At 36.0% G+C, this 13,286-nt stretch overlaps 1 non-coding gene across 1 annotated transcript; it reads right to left on the bottom strand.

Moving 5' to 3' along the window:
- Window positions 1–1,275: 1,275 nt before the first annotated feature.
- Window positions 1,276–1,439, bottom strand: LOC116092841. The gene has a single exon (XR_004119530.1). It is a non-coding gene; the product is annotated as a U1 spliceosomal RNA (small nuclear RNA).
- Window positions 1,440–13,286: the final 11,847 nt, after the last annotated feature.

Genomic DNA, 13,286 nt, shown 5'->3' with positions numbered 1-13,286 from the left:
TCAGTCCCAGGGCATCTTGGGTTATTATGGTAACATGCAACCACATTGTCTTTATAGATTCTTCACTTGATAGATATCTGAGTTGTTTCCAGTTTCTGGCTATTATGAACAAGGCTACTATGATCATAATTTAGCAAGTATCCTTGTGGTATTACAAAGTGTGTTTGGGGACTATAAGGAGTAGTATATCAGATCTTGAGCTAGTGTTATTCCAAATTTTCTCAGAAACCAACAACTTCACTTCCAAGTCAGTTATACAAGTTTCCTTCCTATCAGCAAGGGAGGATTATTCCCTTTGCTCCATGTTCTCAGAAGCATAAGGTATTATTTAATATTATGCTCTTAACCAATCTCAGAGTTATTTTGATTTATAACTCCCTGAAGATACAGAGCATTTCTGTATGTGCTTCTTAGCCATTACAGATTCCTTTGTTAAAATTTCTCTCTTTAAATCTGTACCTCTTTTTCATTTGGGTTATTTCATTTGCTCATTTGTAATTTCTTAAGTTCTTTATATATTTTGGAAAAGAGTCTTATATCATATGTAGAGTTTGTCAAGATTTTTCCTAATTTGTTGGCTGTCATTTTATCCTTTTGATGGATTGTTTTTTGCTTTAAGGAAGGTTTTTGAGTTTCTTGAAGTACCATTCATTCATTGTTGATATTAGTATCTAAATTGTTGGTGTTCTATTCAGGTAACTGTTTGCTATGTCAATGCACTCTAGGCTATTTCCCAATTTCTCTTCCAACAGATTTAGTATATCTGGTTTTATGTTGAAGTCCATTATCCACTCTTACTTGAGCTTTGTGCAGAGTAAAAATATTAATTTATCAATATATATCTAATGCAGACTTCCACTTAAATCAGAATCAATTTTTGATGATGCTTTCTTTATTTATTACATAGATTTGGTTCTTTATCAAAAAAAATCAAGTGTTCACAGGCATGTGGCCTATTTCTAGATTTTTGATTCAATTCCACTGATCAACCAATCTGGTTTTTGTTATGACAATACCATAGGGTATACATGAATGTATTTAGGGCAGGGACTACATGACCACTGTAATATTTAAATTGAAATTAAATAAGTTATTTCAAACTGAATAATATTCTACTCAGTAGTTTTGGTATATCATCATTTTCTTAAGTCAAATGATTGACATCTAGGCTGATGAATTTTCTAGCTGTTGTGAATATAAAGTTATGAATGTTGAAGATCATATAACTTTCATTTAAGACAGAATACATTTCTACCCTGTGTTCTTTTGTTTTTCCAGGGGAGAGTGTGAATGCAGTCCCGCACTACCACAAATTATGCAGTCGAGTTTCCCACATTTAGGGAAATCACAGGGGTCAGAACATCTAGAGTACAATGGATAAGCCTTGCCCTGGGAAAACCACATTCGTGATCATGCTATCTCACCTGCCAGGTAAGTACTACCCTGTGTTCTTAGTAGTAACTGATAGAAAAATTAATTCTCAGATTACAGTTTAGAGTAATCAAAGAAAAAAGTTGAAGAAATCCATATTGATTTTTATTTAAGATGAGGTTTGGTGCTGTATAACATTAAACATATTACAAGTGGTATCAGTTTATATTTTTTCAAATTATTGGTGATAAATATTTCCAATATAGAAAAATGCCTACCTGAGCAGACCTTGGGCACAAGCTCTGCAGCCAGTCCCAAAATACCCAGAGGAAGCTCCACTCCCAGGCGCTCTGACACAGCCAGGATCAGAGGTGAGGAGAAACATCTGTCCCAACACTGGGAGTAACTGGGAGCAGCGGGACCAGGCACACAAGAACTCTGCCAGCCCAGTGACTCGGGTTCCTTCTGGTCTGTCTGGGCTGGTCTCCAGAGCAGACCTTGGGCTCAAGCTCTGCATCCAGTCCCACAATACACAGAGGAAGCCCCAATCCCAGGTGATCTAACAAGCCCAGGATCACAGGATTCAAGAATCACAGGATCACAGAGACAGCTTGACTCTGAGGAGTTCTGAGACAACCAGGATCACAGGAAGGACAGGCTCCAGTTAGATATAGCAAGGGCAGGTAGCACTAGAGATAACCAGAAGGTGGGGGCGAGCATAAGAAAATAAACAACACAAAACAAGGTCACTTGATATCATCAGAACACAATTCTCCTACCATAGCAAGTGCTGGACACACTATTACACTGGAAAAGCAAGATTCAGATATAAAATCACTTCTCATGATGATGGTACAGGACTTTAAGAAAGACATAAATACCACCCTTAAAGAAATACAAGGAAACACAGGTAAACAGCTAGAAGCCTTTCAAGAGGTAACACAAAAATCCCCTAAAGAACTACAGGAAAACATAATCAAATAGGTAAAGGAAATGAGCAAAACCATACAGAATCTAAAAACTGAAATACAAACAATAAAGAAAACAGAAAGAGAGACAATCCTGGCCATACAAAACCTAGAAAAGAAATCAGGAGTCATAGATGCAAACATCACCAACCGAATACAAGAGATAGAAGAGAGAATCTCAGGGGCAGAAGGCACCATAGAAGATACTGACACAACAGTCAAAGAAAATGCAAAAAGCAAAAAGCTCCTAACCCAAAACATCCAGGAAATCCAGGTTGCACTGAGAAGACCAAACCTAAGGATAATAGGTATAGAAGAGAGTGAAGACTCCCAATGTAAATATCTTCAACAAAATTATAGAAGAAAACTTCCCTAACCTAAAGAAAGAGATGCCCATGAACATACAAGAAGCCTACAGAACTCCAAATAGACTGGACCAGAAAAGAAATTCCTCCTGTCGCATAATAATCAAAACATCAAATGCATAAACAAAGAAAGAATTTTAAAAGCAGTAAGGGAAAAAGGTCAAGTAACCTATAAAGGCAGGCCTATCAGAATTACACCAGAATTCTCACCAGACACAATGAAAGCTAGAAGATCCTGGGCAGATGTCATACAGACTCTACAAGAACACAAATGCCAGCCCAGGATAGTATACCCATCAAAACTCTCAATTACCATAAATGGAGAAAACAAGTTATTCCATGACAAAACAGAATTTATATGATATCTTTCCACAAATCCAGCCCTACAAAGGAAAATAGATGAAAAACATCAACATGGGGAGCAAAACTACACCCTAGAAGAAGCAAGAAGGTGATCTTTCAACAAATCCACACAAACTTAATTCCACCTCTTACAACAAAAACAACAGGAAGTGACAATTACTTTTTTAATTTCTTAATATGAAAATTAATATTACCAACATATCCTAATCAATTGAAATCCAAAAATATGAGGAATTGGAATTTTGGTAATTGGAGAAATAGGTCCAACATTGTACAATCTATAAACACTTTCAGCTTGTTTGTGACTGTGTCTGGCTGTGTACAACATAAGGGTCTTGAAATCTTGCTTCTCTTATCTCAGCCTCTCTATAAGTAGTATTGTTTATTTCATGTCTTTACACTATACTATGTTTTTCAGAACAGCTTATATATTTCAAAAGTATTTATATACCCAAAAGAAATATAGATGATTAACTAGGGAGGTTGCTTATAAGAGAATAACAAAGAGTGAGATTGAATGCTTTGCTTGCCATTTGTATCAAGTTTGAAGATGAAGACTTTATAAGTTACTCTTTCTCTGAGATGAATGCTTTTCCAAATTATCACAGCCAATGAACCAGATTCTTACCCTCACCTAATGTCTGTGCCACCCTCCAAGCAGAACCATTGTTCATTAAAACAGTTGGTGAATTACTTTATGGATAGATCATCTTAATACATACACCATTTCTTAAATGTATGTAACCTGTTCTCTGTGTGCTGAGAATAAATTCACTCACTCAAGTCAAATAGCTTTGACCATACCAGAAAGTCTGTATCCAAAGATCAAGCCTACAATTCATTTCTTGGTGCAGCAGAACTATCAACTCTCAGCTTAGCTATGATGGGGGTAAAATCCTTTGGTGAGTGTCATTGAAGTACAGCCTTATTACAATGAAATCCAATGTCTAAAAATTGTTCTTATTTTGGGCTTGTACCATAGTAAGAGCCAAGATTTTAAACTCTACTAAATACAAAACAAACAAAAAGACTTTATATATTTATGTTCATTTAAGATAATACAAGTAGTGTTGTATTATTTTGAAGTATACAGTTAATATGTTTGGAGTTATTTAAAATTTATATTGAGAAAAACATATATATTTTCAGTATTGCTGCAGACAAGCATCTATATAAGCCTGTTAAATTGATTGTTGTTTTATATCAAACAACTTTTAGAATACTTATTGTCATTGCTATAATATTTTATAAATTTTAAGGAATCTGACAAAAAAGATATTGTAGGTATTGAAAGGGGGATCTCTGCAAAGAGTGGGCGTACAAAAGGAAACAAGAATGTGATTTAATTCTATTTACTTAAAATTTGTTTTTAAGTATTAACAAATTCAGATAAATTGAAATCATGTAACTTTTCTCATCATAATGCAATAAAAGCTTAAAAAATAAAATAAAATAAAATAAAATATTTGGTAGACTTTATAAAAAAAGAAAAGAATTTACCTACAACAAATAAAATAAAAAACATGAGAGAACAACCAAAAGATGAATAAAAACCCAGGAGACTACCTACCCCATGAATGAGCCACTCAATATACCACACATCAGAAAAATGCGATGGATTATAGAACATTTTCTATAATTGAGTTTAAAATCTTGTTGTAAATGTCAAACCTAAATATAACTCAGTATTTAAGGTCATATCTCCAGTTCAGTTATGATTTACACATCGGTTGGAGTAGACTGTCTCCTACATCCTTAAAATATTAGATCTATTGGATTCTATGGCTCATGAAGGAGTCAGATTGCTTTTATTGGTTTTATATTTTTCTTTTTGCTTTGTTTTGGATGATACATACAAAATATCTCTTCTGTGTATTCTGAGCCAAAGGAAATTCTTGATCTTTGCCAATACCTGTGTCAAAGACCCTACAGAGATCAATGCTACATATGATTGCAGAAAGTCAACGTCATGGTAGAGCCTTAAATGTTAAATCTTAGAGGAAGCTGGAATTTTTTGTCAATCTCTCTACATTTTTATGAGTTCCACTTAAAAGAACATTATGGATAAAATCAAAGAGAAAAAAATCTGTTAATCATATACATTTAGGAAGATATATTCACATGAGAAGAAAATCGTGAAAAAACACAAAAAAGTGATGTGGAAAGACTGTATTATTGCCCTTTCTCCTTGTCCTTGTTGATGAGGCAGACCCCTAGGTGGTCTGTTTCCCCAAAGACTCCATATCGTGTAGGGAACCTACTGCATTCAGAGCAGTTCATATGATCTGCCCCCTACCCCAACTCCAGGAGCTGCTGCTGGGAGACTGATCACTTAGGACCCATCACCCATCAAAACCATGCCCTCCTGAATATTACTCCCTTCTGTCATTTTCACCCCTTCTGATATGTCCCTGCTTCTGTGGCAGACCCCTATTTCTTTAGCTCCCATGTAGACTTCATGTCCTGATGCATCCTAGAGGACCCACTACACTCAGAGCAGTTGAGGAACAGCTGCACTCAGAGCAGTTGTACCCATTGCTCTCAGAGTAGTTGACAACCACCTCCACTCAGAGCAGTTGAGGGTCTGCTGTACTTAGGGCAGTTGGAAAACAGCTTGACTTCTCCACTGATGACCCAACAATCGGAAGGACTTCCAGGAGGTCTACTGCAGCCAGGGCAACAGATCAGCACCTTCTCTGCCTCTGTGAAATGCCTACAGATGATAGGGCCAAAAGGTGGTTTGATACAGCCAGGGATGCAGGTCTATCGGGAGACCTGAAGCAGACCAGGGATAAAAGAGGCAGAATATATACACTCACACAGACCAACAAACACGATGGATATCCACATGGCAAAAGACAAGTTCAAGACCATAAACAAGAGATGCTCATACATGAGCATCAGCAGAACCCAGTTCTCCCAACACAGAAAGCCCTGAATAAAACAGCACACCTGAAAATTGGGAAGCTGATCTAAAATTCTATCTCATGAAGATAATAGAGTCCTTTAAGGAAGATATCAATAACTCACTGAAATAAATAGAGGATAATACAGGTAAATAGGTGAAGGACTTGAATAAAGTGATCAAAGACCTGAAAGTAGAAGTGGAAACAATAAAGAAAACAGAAATGGAGACAAGCCTGGAAATGAAAAACCTAGGAAAGAGATCAGAAATTATAGATGTAAGTATTACCAACAAAATACAAGAGAAAGAAGACAGAATCTCAGGTCTAGAAGATACCTTAGACAAGACTGACAAAACTGTCAAAGAAAATTCAAAACAAAAAAACCTCCTAACCCAAAGCATCCAGGAAATTCAGGACAAAATAGAAACACAAAATCTAAAAATAATCAGAATAGAGGAGAATGAAGATTTCCAGCTCAAAGGACCAGAAAATGTTGTCAACAAAATTGGAGAGGAAAACTTCCCCAACTTAAAGAAAGAGATGGTCATAAATGTATAAGATGTCTATAGAACACCAAATAAATGGAACAAGAACAGAAAACCTTCTCATCATATAATTACCAAAACACTAAATACACAGAGCAAAGGAAGAATATTAAAAAACTGCAAAGGGAAAAGGCTGAGTAACATACAAAGGTAGACCTATCAGAATTACACCAGACTTCTCAACAAGGACTATAAAAGCCAAGAGAGCCTGGTCTGAGCTCTTGTGGACTCTAAGAGAACACAAATGCCAGCCCAGGCTATTATACCTAGCAAAACTCTCAATCAATATAGGTGGAGAAGCCAAAATATTCCAGAATGAATCAAAATCAAATAGTATCTATTCACTAACCTAGCCCTACAGATGATCCTGAAAGAAAAACTCCAACAAAAGAATGGTACCTGCACCAAAGAATGGACAAGATATTATGAGCCACAAACACATAAAGCCACCTACAAAAAACAAATATTCAGGAACCAAAAACCATTTCTCTTTAATATCTCTCCATATTAATGGACTTAACTCACCTATAAAAAGATATAAGCTAACAGAGTACACATGCAAACAAGATCTAGCATTTTGATGCATACAAGAAACACACTTCAATAGCAAAGACAGACAGACACTCTCTCAGAGTAAAAGGATGGAAAAAGGTCAGCCAAGCAAACGTTCACAGTAAACAAGGAGGAGTTGCCATCCTAATATCCAATAAAATAGACATTTAACCAAAAGTTATCAGGAATGATGAAGGACACTTAATACTGATCAAGGGGAAAATCCACCAAGAGAAAATCTTAATTCTATACATCTGTATTCCAAAATGCAAGAGTACCCAAATTCAAACAAAGAAACTTTACTAAAATTCAAAACACACATCAAACCCCACACAATAATAGTGGGAGATTTCAACATCCCACTCTCATCAATGGACAGCTCATTGAAACAGAAACTAAACAGAAACATAGTAAAACTAAGAGAGGTTGTGAGCCAAATGGGTTTAACAGATCTACAGAACGTTTTAGCCTAAAACAAAAGAATATACCTTCTTCTCAATATCTCATGGTACCTTCTCCAAAATCAACCATATAATTGGTCACAAAACAATCCTCAAAAGATACAAGAAGATTGAAATTATACCATGCATCCTATCAGTTCACCATGGCCTAAGGCAGGTCTTCAAAAACAGCAAAAACTACAGAAATCCCACATACAGGTGGAAACTGAACAACTCTTTACTCAATGATAACTTGGCCAAGGAAGAAGTAAAGAAAAAATGAAAATATTGACACATCAAACCCAAATTTGTGGGACAAAATGAAAGCAGTGCTAAGAGGAAAGTTCATAGCATTAAGTGTCCTGGTAAAGAAACTGGAGAGATCTTACACTAAGAGCTTAACAGCACACCTGAGAGCTCTCAAAAAAAGGAAGCAAACTCACCCAAGATGTCTAGAAGGCAGGAAACAGTCAAACTCAGGACCAAAATCAACCAAATAGCAACAAAGAGAACAATACAAAGAATAAGCAAAACCAAAAGCTGGTTCTTTGAGAGAATCAAGAAACTAGATAAACCACTAGCCAAACTAACTAAAAAGCCTAGAGGCTGTATCCAAATTTTAAAAATCAGAAATGAAAAGGGAGACATAATAGAAATGGAAGAAATTAAAAAACTCACCAGATCCTACTAAAAAGCTTACACTCAACAAAACTGGAAAATCTAGATGAAATAGATAGTTTTCTAGATAGACACCATATATAAAAGTTAAATCAAGAGCAGATAAACTACCTAAACAGGCACATACTGCTCAAGAAAATAGAAATCATTAAAAACCTCTCAACCAAACAAAGCTCAGGGCCAGATGGATTTAGTGCAGAATTCTACCAGACCTTCAAAGAAGACCTGATACCAATTTTCCTCAAACTATTCATAAAATAGAAACAGAGGGAACACTACCCTCTATGAAACCACAATTACTTTGATACCTAAACCACATAAGGGCACAACCAAAAAAGAGAACTTCAGACCAATCTCACTTATGAATATCAATACAAAAATACTCAATAAAATTCTTGCAAATCGAATCCAAGAATACATAAAAACCATTATTCACCATGATCAAGTAGGCTTTATCCCAGGGATACAAAGTTGGTTTAATATATGAAATTCCATTAACATAATCCACTATATAAATACACTCAAAAACATTACATAATCATTTCCTTAGATGGATAAAAACATTTGACAAAATACAACATCACTTCATGTTAAAAGTATTGGAGAGATCAGTAATTCAAGACCTATACCTAAACAAAATAAAAGCAATTTGCTGCAAACCAAGAGCCAATATCAAATTAAATGGTGAGATATTTGAAGCAATCCCAATGAAATTAGGGAAAAGACAAGGATGCCCACTCTCACCATATCTATTCTGACCTGTCCTACAGGTCACGTTATTCGAGGGAATGAGGAGGGTCACAACCCGTGAATAAAGAATGGGCGAGAGAGAGACGACAGGACTCAAGGAAGCATTGCTTGTCAAGAGCCATTTACTTAGTGCAGCCGAGCATATTTAAGGCAAAAATCTTGGAGGGGAGGGGGAGAGGAAGGAGGGAGATGGAAGTTTACAAGATCTTCTGGGGTTGAGCTCCAGTGTGTCAGGTGGGGACGGGGTGGATGACAGGTGGAGAGGGGGTGGATTTCCATGAATGTTCTTTTCCCAGGGCCAAGCCGGATCCTTGTGATTGTCAGGCAGGATGTTAATCTCAGGGTTCACATCCTTGTGATTGTCAGGCAGGAGGTTAATCTCAGGGTTCACATCCTTGTGATTGTCAGGCAGGATGTTAATCTCAGGGTTCACATCCTTGTGATTGTCAGGCAGGATGTTAATCTCCAGGTGCTCAATTAGCTGGAGCAGGATATTCATCTCAGGGCTCTCATTATTCTATACAGTACTCGAAGCATTAGCTAGAACAATACGACAACAAAAAGATCAAGTGGATACAAATTGGTAAAGAAGAAATTAAGGTATCACTATTTGCCATGATATGATAGTATACATAAGTGACCCCAAAAATTCTACCAGAGAACTTCTCCAGCTGATAAACAAATTCAGCAAAGTGGCAAGATATAAAATTAATTCACAAAAATCAGAATCCTTCCTTTACACAAAGGATAAGCAGGCTGAGAAAGAAATTAGGGAAACAACTCCCTTCACAATAGCCACAAATAATATAAAATACCTTGGCATAACTCTAACCAAACAAGTGAAAGACCTGTATGACTATAACTTGAATTATCTCAAGAAAGAAATTGAAGAAGTTCTCAAAAAATGGAGAGGTCTCCCATGCTCATGGATTGACAGAATTAACAGAATAAAAATGGCCATCCTACCAAAGTCAATCTATAGATTCAATGCAATCCCCATCAAAATCCCAACAAAATTCTTCAAAGACATGGAAAGAACAATTCTCAAATTTGTCTGGAAAGGCAAAAAAACACAGAATAGGGAAAACAATTCTTAACAATAAAAGAACAGCTGAGGGGATCGCCATTCCCTGACCTCATGCTTTTTTACTAAAGAGCAATAGTGATAAGTACTGCATGGTACTGGTACAGAGACAGACATGTTGTTTAATGGAATAGAATTGAAGACCCAGAAATAAACCCACACATTTATTTTCTCTTGATCTTTTGATAAAGATGCCAAAAATATACAATGGAAAAAAGAAAGCATCTTCAATAAATGCTGCTGGTCTAACTGGCTGTCTGTATGTAGAAGAATGAAAATAGACCCATATTTGTCACCTTGTATGAAGCTCAGGTCCAAGTGGATCAAGGACCTCAACATAAAAGTGGAGATATTGAATATAATAGAAGAGAAATTGGGAAAGAGCCTTGAACTCATTGGCACAGGGAAAAATTTCCTAAACAGAACTCCAATGGCTCATGTTCTAAGATCAAGAATTGATAAATAAGACATCAGGAAACTGGAAAGCTTCTATAAGGCACTGTTTTTTTTTTCATTGTACTAGCTGACATCAAAGTTCAGTGTTTCTGGGACCCCTTCTTCTTCCATACTAGATTTCTCTATGCCAACCAGAATGTGACTTAGCACAGGGTAATGGCTCAGGTTCAGAACTAATATTAGGGTGGTTAGCATAAATAGTTGAGGATTGAGTAGGTAGGCCATGGTATTCTTAGAAAAGGACCTAGATCCAAGGATAGAAGTGGAATTGCAGTGAACCTGGATCAGGAAGTGAGTACAGCCTGCAAATGAGTTAGCTTTTTATCCTGTACTCTTAGTTTGCATTGGCTCCTTGCCAGCACCATATGTTTTTTTCACCCTTTCCCCTCATTTTTCTATTCCTTCCCTGTAGATTTTTCCTCTCCACATTTCTCTTCCAAAATGCCAGCTATTCATTATCTTCTGTCCTTTCTTGGCTACATTTCCCATGCCCCAACATCCCATATTTTCTGTATCTCCCTTACTTTTTATTTTCCCACAGTTCCAGGCTATCTCTTCACCCCAGCTTTCTCTACAAATCTTATTTTTCATTTTTTGAGCTCTCCTTTTTTGTTCTTCTTGCTTAACAGAAGATATCATTGTTCTCTGGCCTCAAATTCCTACAACATCCTAGTTGAGCTCTTAGTGTTCTAGAAACTCTTTGTCTTTGGGATCCTGAGAGAGCAGTAGCATCCAAAGTCAAGATTAACATTTCCTCATGGAAGGTTGGTATTTCAGGGGATATAGGACCATTTAGTACTGCCCTTTACAAAGGCAAAATTTGTGAAACAACCTTTAACTTTGACAATGGCAAGTTGATGTCCTTCCTCAATCCATTTATACCAGTCATTCAGTACAGTAAGATCCTTTAAGGTTCCTTTCTGGCTAACCCTCTAATTTGTTCAGAGGGCCAAATCCTCACGATAGAACAGGAAATGACCATCTGTCTTATGACTTGTGTCTGTTTAACTTGAGAGGAATTAGATATGGAAAAAAGGCACCATTCCTGGATTGATGCCTCAGAGATCAAGAACACTTGATGCTCTTCCTGAAATCATAAGTTAATTACTCAAAACGCAACTAAGGTAGTTGACAAACTTTAATGACCAGCTAAGAGGAAGTAATGCTTCTGACCTATAGCGTCATTTGTACTCCTATTCACATGCATGCACATACAAACACCCTCCCACCCCCCACCCACCCACATACACACAAACATACACACTCCTCTATATAACTAAAAAGATTAATATTAACCTTCCTTAATAAAAAGAAGAATTTTTAAACAGAGTTTCTTTGTTATATGGATCAAATGTGTAGAACTGCCCTATTTTGAGAGAGTAAAATAATCCCATAATTGATGAATTTCCTGATATTTAGATGGTCAGGTTATTTTGTTATTTTACTTCAGTCAAGTTACAGATGGTAGACAGATAAAGCTTAAAGTTGAAAACAAGAGTTATGGCAGAGTTTATAATGAAATATACTGGGTAACTAACAAGACAAATATCAGACAAATGTGTGTTTAGTTCACACAAAACATCTCCTTTTAAACTATTTCTTCACGTATTTTTGCTTGGCTAATAGAAATAAAGTCAAGATTTGCTCAGTCTATACTCCATAACATATCTTGATTATGATAAGAGCCAGTTTTGTTAAAATAAATAATTGATATCATTGATTATAATCCCATGTTTTTCATTTCTTTAATCATCTTCTTTTAATGGTACGATATATACTTTAATAACATTAGTAAGTAATGTTCAGTAAGTTATACAAAACTCATAGCAAATATAGTCTAAAACAGAAATTTAAAATGACTAAAAAAAACTACAAAGATTCTACAAAATCAACTGTACTTACCTTTGAGTTTTCACTGCATTTGATGTTCTTTTATTTCTTATGAGAATTCTTCCTTCTACCAGCATTCAGTCTTCAGGCTTAGTTATTACTTACATTATATTTTAAAACCTAATCAAACCACAACTGTCATATTAAACATCCATTAAGTGCCACAGTCATTTTTCAGCCTGATTACTGAAACAAGTGGAATCCTTCATCCTAATGAGGGAAAGAGTAGAGTACTATATCTCCTTGATAAATAGCTAACACTCAGACAGAAAATCTGAATTATTAGAGTAGTGTTTTTCCTTTTGTCCAGAATTATAATAGAAGTTTCAGATACTTACGTTTAGTGCCCAGGGGATAGCCTATTGATTCAGGTAATGGATCAAAGCTTATTCCCTGGGAGAAATGAAGGTGATAGATATAATATATCCACACTAAAGCATCTTAAACTTTGTTTTCAGAAATATGTGAAAACCTGTGATTTGACATGTGAAGAATATGAGTAGTTCCCTCCATGATTAACTGTTGTCTAACATGAACCCCACAGAATAAATACTCCACACAGAATCTCTGTGGCCTGACTTTAGAACAGGTTTGGATATCATGGAATGTGAATGTTGCAAGATCAATTCATGTCTCTCTTTCTAAAATGTTTAATTTCCAGTACCATTCCACAAGAGAAGAAAATTTATGGCTGATATTCACAGAAAGAAGAAAACATCTCCTGGGAAGTTTATAAATTTTGTAATTACTCTGAGCTTGTCTGCTTGGATTCAGAGCACTATCCCTACTATTTCAGTGTCTCATTTAAAAATGCTATATCATATTTTGGAAGGAATCATGAACTATATCCACAGGTAAATCCAGAATCCAGTCCTGGGTTTACCTGTGGATATAGTCCATGATCCCAATCCAAAAATT

The sequence above is a fragment of the Mastomys coucha genome, unplaced genomic scaffold (genome assembly GCF_008632895.1).
Source record: "Mastomys coucha isolate ucsf_1 unplaced genomic scaffold, UCSF_Mcou_1 pScaffold15, whole genome shotgun sequence".
Classification (NCBI taxonomy): domain Eukaryota; kingdom Metazoa; phylum Chordata; class Mammalia; order Rodentia; family Muridae; genus Mastomys; species Mastomys coucha.
Note: the sequence above shows the minus strand (reverse complement) of the source record. Positions and strands in the feature narration are given on the sequence as shown.